Below are 12,074 nucleotides of genomic sequence, written 5' to 3'. Positions count from 1 at the left end.
AAATTAGAATTAAATTAAAATTAAATTCATTCGATCCGAATTATTACCATTTGATCGGCTGAAATCATGACTGAACAAAATATGTTAGATAAAAAGCGAAAACAAAATGCTAATAAATAAAAAATATAAAAATAATATATAATAATAATGAAGAAAGAAATAATAAAATAATAAAAAGGTTAGATTTAAAAAAATATTTAAAAGTAAAATAAAAAATAAAGGTAAAATTTAGGATCAAATTGGAACAAATTGAGCTTAATGAATTAGAAAATGACTGCAAAGAACAAATAAAAAGTTAGGGGACCAATTCATAGAATATAAAAAAAATATAAATAGGGACCAAATTGATTAAATCAGAAATATGGAGGCCAATTTACAACTGGTGACTGAATTGTAAAGCGATTCAAAATACCAGGGACGGCGGAAAGGATTTGACAATCCTGTAATTGCACTTTGGTCCTTCGTATATAAAAGGCTTAAAACCCCTAAATTTCTCATTTTCATTCACTCATCTCTCAGAATTTTGAGAGAAAATGATCTCTCTGAGGCTCTCTCGCCGGGGTTGTCCGGCTGCCACCTCCGCTGCGCCGGCCACCACGCCGGCCACCGCTAGCGGTGGCCGAAATAAATCAAGCCTACCAAAATGATCCCCTCCACGCAGCGAACACTAACCCGAAGCCTATACCCCCAATAACTTCACCGATCGAGTAGATCTAAAAAAAAAACCCTCGAGTTTACCTTCCCGACGAGGCTTTGCGATTTTCGGCGACCTTTGGGTGCCCCACGACCGTGCTCCTTCCGAATAGTCCCAAAACTGAATTTTTGGGTTTTGTTCCTTGCTGTTGGAATGTTCTTGCTTTGGTCTTCTGTTGCTTCGAATCTCTTTTGTTGATGTTTGATGTAGTTGCGGGTTCTATGTTCTGTTTTGTTACTCTGTTGGTACTGTGGTATTTTTGTGGCTCTCGATATTTGTTGTTGGCTGTCTGTTTGGTATCACCGTTGTGGAATGGTTTGATGGTTTGTGTTTTTTTCCTCCTCCTCCTGTTCCTGACCGTGGGGGGTATTATACCTCTACTGGTGCCGGTCAGTTCCGATGGTCGTGGTATAAACCCGTCGTGGGCCGAGGATTTCGGGATGGGTCAGTCCGATTTCCTCGGCCGGAGATCTCGCGCCGTTGTGACTGTTGGCGCTTATGCTTCCTCGACTTGCGGCGCTGACTGGGGCTGTGTGACTAGGGTTTCCAAACCCCAACCCATATTGGGCTAGATCAGGCCCAAACAGTTGGACTCGTTGGACCTATAGACCCTGCAACAAAAAAAAATAAATAAGTAAAATATTAAAATAAAAAAAAAGGTAAATAAATAAATAAAAAAATAAAAACATTTCCAAAAATCTATATAATATATTTTTTTAAAAATATTTTAAATTATATTATATTGTTTTTTAAAACATTTCCAAAATTATATAGTTTTTAAACTTTTTTTTTTTTTAAATTATATAAGTTTTTGAATGATTTAAAAAACTATAATATAATTATCTTCAAAAAATATTTTTTTTTTAAAAAAACTATATAAAAATGTTTAAAACTATAAATATATTTTTTTAAAAAACAAGTTTTAAAATATAGTATATTTACATTCAAAATACTTTAAACTATATAATAATATTTTTCAAAATATGTAAAAACTATATATTTTATTTCAAAATACTTTAAAACTATATAATATAAATATTCAAACATGATTCAAAAATAATATATAGGTTTAAAAATATTTTAAAACTATAATATATATATATCTATATATATCGAAATTTACACATAGATACTAAAGAAATTATTTAATTTTAGCACATATTAAATCTTTAGTATTTTATATATGCTCACAAATTGCTAAAATGCCCAATTAAAAAAAATTATCTAAATAAATTACTCATTCTTATTCATATATCTATTCTTATTTGAAAAAGTTATCAAGTTGAATATTAAATAAATATTTCATGTATTCTGAAATTTACCCTTTTTCATAGATACTAAAGAAATTATTTAATTTTAGCACATATTAAATCTTTTAGTATTTTATATAATTGCTCAATTGCTAAAATGCCCAATTAAAAAAAATTATCTAAATAAATTACTCATTCTTATTCATATATCTATTCTTATTTGAGAAAAGGGTATCCATTAAATTTTAATATTTTCTAAAAGGTTATCTATTTTAAAAAAGTCTATGATTTTCTAAAAAAATTGTATTTTTCTTTTTTAGATAACATAAATAGAAATTTATGTTATCTAAAATATAATATATTAAAACGTGAAAGTATAAGGATTAAGGTGAAGATGGAAAGAGTACATCTCATTTTGTTAATAAATAAATATTTTGATGGTGATGAATGATGATGGCATTCACCAACTCAAATTTGTAATTCTTTCAAGTAAAGAATGAGTTGAAATCTCTATCTCCGCATAGAAATTTTTTAACCACAATTATGTATAGGGTAACTATACATTTAGTATCAATTATTCATTTTTATTTCATTTTAGTTATTTAATTATTTTTCTCAAAATCAATCTAACATTTAATTTTGGTTTTATTTCAATTATCTGTTATAAAAATACACTGATGCTAATATATCATAAGATAATTTTCCATCATTATTAAAAAAATAAAACGTAGCAGTTCTATTAATTTTTAAAGTTAAATGATCAAATGAAACTAAAATAATATTAGATATGATTTAAAAAATTAATTAAATGACCAAACAAAATAAAATAATAATTATAATATTAACATATAATTTACCCCTATAAATATATGATTGGTCTACTCTGTCAGTAAACCTAACACACCGACTTTTGTATATTTTGATAATTTGGTTATTTCAAATTCAAAACAAAATAATTTCTATAATTTAATTCGTTTTACTTATAATATTAAAGTTTAAATCTAAACATATTTAATGAATTAAATTTCATCTCATAAAATCAATTAATAAGATATTTTTTATACTCAATTTATTTCGATTATTCATTTAAATAATCTAGAATAATGATAATTTGTTTAAATTTTTAATTATTAAAAATTTATATACATATTAAAAACGTAATTATTTAAATTCAATTTTTAAAAAAAATAATTTGTTAATCGATTAGATTCTTAAATCGGTTATTTTTTTTTAAAACACACACAACGAGAGCTTGTATTACTATTTATTTGAATTTTGAAAAACAGTACATGCCGTTACCAGAGTGGACAATTATAACGGCGATGGGACAAAAGAACGCGGACGATTCCCGTAAACTACGCCGTTTTGCTGCTCTCTCTTGTTTAATGTTACTAAACCACGACACTTTCCTCACTCTTTATAGTTTCTATACGTTCTCATTACTTTCAATTTTAATTTTCCGATTTCTTCTATCGACAAATGAATTTTTTATTTTTTCTTTTTCCAATTAAAAAATTCTATTGATCTTATTCTTCTCTTTTTCTTGTATAAATTCAGGTGATTTCATTCATATTTTGTTGTGATTTTAGTTTTTTATTAATTTTTTTGTGCTCTATTATTTGTTCAATTATTAGATTGGATCTACTCTTTGCAATTCGAGTTCCCAGAATTTCAAGTAAAAATTTTGATTATTATCGTTTTTGTCTTCTTGTTTTTTTGGTCCTGTTTGTTGAACGATTTATGCTGTTTGATTGTGGCAGCGGAAATTGCTGAAATAAAAACAACAGGAATATGTTATGATTTGATCTGTCTATGGAAATTAGTCAAATTAAGTCGATATTCCTCTGTTTATCCTTTTCTCTTTACAATAGTATAATTTCTTTTGAGATGTATATATGATTGCCTTATGGAAGAATAAATGATAATTTTCTTTCTATGTAAGAGAGACAAATGGGGAGGAATTTCGTGGTTCGATTGGTCTTTTATGAAGTAAAGATGGTTTGCTGATGGGAAAAACGGATACCCATTTTTAGATTCTTATTTGTTATTGTCTGATCGGTGATTGAATTAAAAGTTTGAAGCAATCGTTTCTTCCCCCATATTTGGTTTCTGATTACTTGCTTAGTTTAAAGCCATTCTTAAAGTCTTTGCTGAATATACAGTTATAGTATGATTGCCAATTGGTCCTCATCCACACTTATATTTGCAGTCTGTGGCAAACTGGATAGATGCACTATGCAGATATCACGTACAGCTCTTCCGCAAGGAAGAGCTCTGGACGGTGCTATTTCTGGAGTGAGCCGCTCCTACAAGGTTTCTATGTTTTTGGTTTTTGTTTTGTGGGGACTTCTCTCTCTTCATCTTGTGGCTATGTCATGGTGATAGTCATAGAGGTAGTCTTTCGTTGTCTTCTTCGACTTAACTATCATGTTCTCCTAACCGAAGTTGTTATTGTTCTGATGTTCCAATTGTGCCAATCTATTTATCAGCCTTGTATTAGATGTTTTTTTCATCTGGATTTTGTACCTCCACCTCTCCTACACACAGGGAAGAACGCAAGAATTTATAACGGCGGGCGAACTTATAAAATTTTAGAGTTGAACAAACTTCTAAAATTCTTGGGTGGGGGGGGCTGGGCAAAAACAGATTATCAATAAAGAATACGAAAAAAAAATATCTAATAAGAGAATTTGAAAATTCAGGGGGCGAGTGCCCCATCCACCCCTAGTCACCCCACTTTGTCCATCCCTTGCTCCATACATAACTCTTGTGAACCCATTGAGCCATTCTTTAATGTTTTTGGTCATCGCTATGCTTCTATTAATCTTATATTACTCCTGCTTGATTGAAGTTGCAATCCGTCCTCGGTACTTGTTATATATTTGAAGCTTGTAATTATTCTTTGGATCAGCAGGGTCAACTCTTGCTATATCCCCCCGTCCCCCTCTGTCCATCCCTTGCTCCATACATAACTCTTGTGAATCCATTGAGCCATTCTTTAATGTTTTTGGCTCATTGTTATGCTTCTATTAATCTTAGATTACTCTCTACTTGATTGAAGTTGCAATCCGTCCTCAGTACATGTTATAATAGTTGAAGCTTGTAATTATTCTTTGGATCAGCAAGGCCATTTCTTATGCTATATCCCCCCCCATTTGCATAGCCTGATAATTATGGTAAAAATTACCATGAGTAGTTGGGTGAAAGTCATCTGGAAGGAATGTTTTTGGCTCTCATTACGCTGCTATTAATCTTATATTACTCTTTGCTTGATTGAAGGTGCAATCCGTCTTGCTACTTGTTATACTATTTGAAACTTGTAATTATCCTTTGGATCAGAAGGGTCATTTCTTATGCTATATTTCCCCCCTTTGCGTAGACTAATAATTATGGTAAAAATCTGCCATGAGTAGTTGGGTCTAAGTCATCTGGAAGTCCAATGCTTTCATTGATTAAGTTATTAAAGTATCAGTTTTGTGCAAATGAAAGAGTGGATGTGAAAAAGTTGTAAATAAGACTGGCTTTACAGTTATAGCTAATTGCAATTAAACAAATAAATTCAAAAAATGCAAGAACACAGATAATATTGTGATACTATTTTTTTTTTGATAGAAGTTGGAGGTCTCATTAAAAACTCCCTTCATATTCTTCCACATACTTAGAAGTATGTTGAAGAACACTGGAAGGGAGAAAAGAGTACCTCATATTTTATTAAATAGAAGACCAAGTACAAGTGGTACACCGAACCCTCAAAGGGGAATAAAAACCAATACAGACCATATCACCTAAAAATCTTACATTCAAACAAAAAGCCCCTAAGACAATAACCCTATTTCTAAAATACACCTCAAGATGTAAGATAACATAGCAAAACAAACCAACAATTACAACCACAAACTAAAAAACGCCTCTGAATACAGCTGTCGAACAATCACAGTCCAATTGGAGGAACAAGTTCTAAAGAGATATCGCAATCTTCAGGGACCCAAGAATTAGGTTTGAAGGAAGGGTCAACTTCATGCACCAGATTTTGAATAAATTATCCCCGACCTTCAACTCTAACAACTCATCAATTCTCCCTTGAGCATTGTGAGTATTTGAATTTTAGCCCGGTCAAAAGATGAAGGGAACTCACAATTGTTATCAATTGCTATTAACTTGCCCCACTTAGTAGCTATGTTTTGAAAGTATCCCAATTCCAAGCGTGAAAAGGAATACCTTCACAACTAACCACACGCGCCGACTCTCCACCACAAGACTCTGACCAAGTTTCCACTCTGGAAAACCATTCTGCAAGAGTCTCTAACTTATCTTCCTTCACGCTTCTCAACAAATCCGAGTCCTCAAAAACCATTAGAACTACATTTCCAGCAGCTCTTAGCGTGAAACCCGCTAGTCCTTTGGCTTGTATTTGGTTAGCAAGATTACCAATCTTGATAAAGTTCTTGCACCACCCAACAAGACAGTTGTTCAACACTTGAAGTTTATCTTCGTCCACAGCGCCTCAACTTCACAGTGTTTAAACCTCGGAAGATTCCATCCCAGACTTACTTTGAACAGCTGTCGAGGACTTTTGCCAGAAAGACTGTCTAGGTTTATATTTAGCCAGAGAGACTCTAATTTGTTGCCGTAAATATGATTACCATTCATCTTAGAAATCGCTGTCCTTACTTTCACAGTGATATATTGCACTAATAATAGAGCAGTATGTGAGATTCTAGTCATTATTTATCAAGAGTATAAAGCTGAAACTAGTTTAATACAGGATGTGAATTAACATGATATTTGAAAGGGTGAAGAATAAGGAGTGTTGGCATGGTTCCCTATCTGTTGTTCAGTTGTCCCATGCTTACCTCTGCGGAGCATTTTAGAAGCAATGCTGTTCTTCCTGTTTATGCTAAATATTGTTATCATTTCCGGTTCTCTCTCCTTAGACCTCATTTTGTTTGTAAATTTAGTGGAACATCAGACCTTCTAGTTGATATATCTATGCTAGTTCTGTCTTCATTTGAGCATCTCTTTTCTACATTTGTACTAATCTATCTGTAGTGAGTTGTTGACTCCTTTTGAAGTTATGGAAAAATGTTTAATGTAGTTTTTATTTCAAATGATCTCTAGAAGAGGAAAATTGTTTTAAGCTGTAACCCTTCCGTTGAGTTTAGATTGTTACTGACTATTTGGTATCTTTCATACCTCTAGTATTTATGTCTTCTGGAGTGCATTTGTTACTGATGTATATCTCGTAGTAGTACAGGCATTTACTGTTCAGGTTATTATGGAATTCTGTCCGAGACTGATTTTTTCTTTCCGTAAATTTAGAAAATGTGGGTATTCTTATTTATGTACTGTTTGGATAAAATCTATAATTGCTGGAAAGCATTTGCATGTCTTCTTACAATCAATTATGTTATTTTATTAAATATAGGTGGGTCTGTAGTCCTTGGCTTATCAACATGGGATGATGCTAGGATGGGACACAATGAACATTCTGATTCTCCTGGTCAATGTTTGGCATGCGAATCTGGCTCTTTTCTTCTCATGATGTTTTTTGTGCAAATGTTGCTGAGACCACAGATCTTCATGACGATTCACCTGAAAATGATGAAGATAGCAAAAATCATATCTCTACTAATGAGGAACTTGACGCTGGAAACTCTGTTGCAGAAATAAATCTGAAAATAGCTCTCCAAAGTCTGATAGACTGTCCCACGCTGTGCCTCCTGGTCTTGACGAATTCAAGAGTCGAGCATTCATTTCTAAAGTAATCGGTACTGGTCAGACAGGAGTAATACATAGTTGGAGCCTGGGGGTAAAGAATACAACTATGCCTCGGCTTCAAAAGGAGCAAAAGTCCTGGCATATAACAAGGAAGCAAAGGGTGCCTCTAATATCTTAGGCAGAGATGAGGACAAGTACCTACGAAATCCCTGTTCAGCAGAAGCAAAATTTGTTGTTATAGAACTTTCAGAAGAAACTTTAGTAGACACAATTGAAATAGCAAATTTTGAACATTACTCATCTAATTTGAAACAATTTGAGTTGCTTGGGAGTTTGGTTTTCCAACAGATGTTTGGACTAATTTGGGAACTTTACTGCTGCCAATGTGAAGCTTGCTCAGAGATTTGTTCTTCAGGAACCAAAGTGGGTTAGGTATTTGAAGTTAAACCTTTTGAGCCATTATGGTTCCGAATTTTATTGTACGCTGAGTGTTATTGAAGTGTATGGAGTGGATGCAGTAGAGAGAATGCTGGAGGATTTGATCTCTGTTCAGGATAATCTCTTTGCACCTGGATGGAGTCCGTGATCGAACAAACAGCATCACAAGTGGAGACCTCTCATCGCGATGATATTCACCAAAGTTCTCACATGGAAATGGGATCTGAGCCTTCGTGGAAAACTCAAATGTGCAGTTGGATGCTACAAGTAATGTTGCTCCCAATCCTGTTGAAGAAATTCGTCATCAACAAGTTGGCAGAGTACCTGGAGACAGTGTTCTAAAAATTTTGATGCAGAAAGTTCGAGCTTTAGACTTAAGTTATCGGTTTTGGAGCGTTACTTAGAAGAGTTGAATTCCATGTACAGAAATATATTTAAAGAATTTGACGAAGAAATAGGTGAAAAAGATAAACTGCTAGAAAATTAAAGAAAATATAAAAGAGCTCCTTGACAGCCAGAATATCGTTGTATGTGAAACTCTAAGTTGTTACAAATAGTTTTTCTCTTTTTTTTTCCTTCTTTTTTTCTTTTTGAATCTGGTATATTTTCACTGTAATCATTTTCCCCCTTTTATCAGGCTAAAGATGTTGCTGATATTGCTTCCTGGAAATCTCTGGTTTCTGTACAGCTGAATGCTTTAGTCAGAGACAATGGTGATCTGAGGTCAGTTTATCCATGATTAATTTGCTCAATTTATTGTTATTTTTTAATTTGTGTAGTTGAGCCTTTGGTATGAATTTACTATTTTACAATTATTCCAAAATGTTAAGCATACTGCTTATTACGTGTAGTTCTTCACCAATAAGATGCACCTGCTTTACTTTGGTACTAATTTTAGGATAACGTATAAGCATACTTCTTTTTCCCTTGAATAACAAACAATTAAGCTGAATTAAAATGACTGAAATCAACATAAACTTTAAAATGTGATTTCAGAGATTAGGTTACGATTTTTCTCTTTTTGTAACTTTTGAAATTCTTTTTACTTTTACTGCATTCTAAATTTGACATATTCAATAAAAATATATTTAAAATAGTAAAACAATTTTTCGGTATATGCAAACATTTTTATTTATACTTTTTTAAGCAGTTAAGAAATCAAACTACAGTTTGATGGCTGGTTTGTGGTTTGGGAGGGAGGAATGGAAGATTGAATTTGGAGGGAAGGGAAAGGTACAAATCCACTCATTTTCCTTCCTCTTTCCTCCCTCTCTTAACAAATGAGAGAACCACTGGAAAGGCTTTGGTTGATAAGAAAGAAGGATAAGGATGGCAAAATATTCAAATAACAATGCTAGAATGTGGGAATCTTGAAGCCTGTCCATTAAGTTAGAAGTTTTTCCATCCCTACCCTCTTCTATCCTTCATTACCATGCTCTCATCTTGGACATGGGTGATTCTTGAAATGTATGCTCTCTCTTGGAGATGGGTTATTCTTGAAATGTTTGGAGCTAAGCTACTTGTAATACGTGTTATGTGGAGGCAGCTTAGCTCCAAACATTTCAAGAATCACCCATAGCTACTCCACGTAGGAACAACCATGAAAGAAGAAAACGTCTTCTAATGCGTGTTGTGTCGGGTAGCTAGTTGGAGACTGATGAATAAAATCCAATAGCTAGGGCTTAATAAGGATGAAATCTTGAAGGTAACTAATAAAATACTTACTTTTGCATCTTACTGGATGCATATACATCTTGGTAGTTTTGGCGTGTATTTTGGTTATGATTAAAAAAGACCTGAATATTCTTTTTCCATTCCGCTATCTTGATTGAGATATGGCATGATCGAAGTTTGATGGGTTTTTTTAACAAGGCCCATTTTATCTTTCAGAAGAAAAAAAATGATTGCATTGCATTGCACCATGGTTATAGAATGGAATCTGCTTTGGCCTTCATTGACTGATGATAATCGACATTAATTTTCAGGTGGAAAGTCCAAAAAGTTCTGGAGAGACAGACATCAATGGAGAATAAGTTCATGGCGGTATTTGTTGTAACCCTAGTTTTCGGATTGTTTGCTATTACGAGGCTATTGGTAGATATGCTGTTGAGCATTTACGTGTCATTTGTTAGTGTTGAGCCAAGGAAATTTTGGTCTTGTAGCTCGTCCTGGCTCTTCTTGCTATGCTGTTGTAGCATAATCATTTTTATATTATCTGTTTAAATATTTATGTTTTATGGTGGCATTTATATTTGGAATTTGGGAGATGGTCTGTTTGTACAGTTGTTTCAGTCAGAATAACAAAGTAATCAATTATTGCAGCACCCGATAATGACTGGTGACGAAATGGTTGGATTAGTTTTTTATTTTGAAAATTCGAATTCAATTGGATGAGGTTATATTGAATTTGGGTTTAGGGTAAAATATTCGACCTTAGTTGATAATTTTATAATTATTTCTTATTATTTAAGGATAATTATAATATAATTGTTTTATTTTTTTAATTTTACTTGATAAAAAATGAATTATATATATATATATATATATATATATCATGTCTAGTTAGGTGTAAATACTAATATAAATCAAGTCGGATTTTAAGGCAATAGGATCCTCCTAAACCTTGCACCAAGTTGAGAGAAGATGAGTACCTTTGATTTTTGAAAATATATGCTATTTTCATTTTAATTATTTTAGAAAATAGAAAATATTGAAAAATGTGTTTGGTTATAAAATTGAAAAAGTGAAAAAAAAATAAGAGAAAATATGAAAACATAAAAAGATGTAAATATTTTATTAAAATTGTTTTAAAATTTTTAAAAACACTAAATATGATATCTAGATTTTTAACTTAACTTACATAAGTTTAAATAAATCTAACAATAATTTTTTGATTTAATGATATTTGAAACTCTCAAACTTTTGTAAAAAATAATATTGCCCCTAAACTTTTTTACACCCAATTAGTCCTCAAATTATTTTTTAATAATTTAACTTTTTAGTATTTTTTATATTTAATTTATTGAATATCTTAATAATTGTTTATATTTTTAATCAAAATAATTTTTTAACTTTTTTAAAAAATTAAATAAGTCCTCAAACTTTCTAAAATAATCAATTAAGTCCATCTATCATATCATTGTCCATCAAGTACTATCACAACAGGATCGTGAACTATCAAATCGATATTGTAGATTCTCATGTAAGTTTATGGAATGCCATATAAGTATCGTGACGGTCAATGTTTGACTCCGTGATTTAAAGGGTTAGATTATTTTTTTCTAAGTTTAAGATCATATTTGGTATAAAAAACGTTCAGGGATTATACTAATTATTTTTTTCTCAAAAGTTTGAGGGTCTCAATGACAACTAAACATATCTTTTATGTTAATGACACTTTTGTGTTCTATTGCTTATAACAATATTTTTGTGTATTTTTTAAATTTAATTGATGTTCAATATGCATTAACATTATATTTTTTATTATAAACTAAAATACATTTTGTGTTATAAAATTTCTTATCAATTTTATTGTTTTATATTTACATAACTTACATGTTAAATTTATGTAATAGTTTTTTTAATAATTATAGTTTAATTTAATTATTTAATAACTATTTGTTATTTCTATTTTAAAAATTAAATACCATATACATTTGTACTATTTTAGTTTTGAATACAACTTTTTTATTTATATTAACTAAATTTTTTTTCTAATTTTTAAAAAATTTAAAAAAAACTAATTCTGAAAACAAAAATAAAAAAAATAAAAAAAATATATTTTAGAATCAAACGGACCATAATTTTCGAGCAGGTTAAGAACTCAATCAGACCCGACTATAGGTCGACTATAATCCTACCCGTCTATCTTCAACACCCACTCACTTTTTCATCTCGGATTAAACCACCGACAGAGATGCCATTTTGGAAGTAGAACGAGATGCTTCCTCCGAATTTGAGATCAAACATTCGGT

The 12,074-nt window shown here is 31.5% G+C and overlaps 1 pseudogene; it reads left to right on the top strand.

Annotated features, from left to right (window-relative positions):
* Positions 1-3,464: 3,464 nt before the first annotated feature.
* Positions 3,465-10,370, top strand: LOC120177634 (annotated as a pseudogene).
* The last annotated feature ends 1,704 nt before the right edge of the window (positions 10,371-12,074 follow it).

The sequence above is a fragment of the Hibiscus syriacus genome, unplaced genomic scaffold, assembly GCF_006381635.1.
Source record: "Hibiscus syriacus cultivar Baekdansim isolate YM2019G1 unplaced genomic scaffold, ASM638163v2 tig00112293_pilon, whole genome shotgun sequence".
NCBI lineage: Eukaryota > Viridiplantae > Streptophyta > Magnoliopsida > Malvales > Malvaceae > Hibiscus > Hibiscus syriacus.
This window is presented reverse-complemented; position numbering and strand designations above follow the sequence as displayed.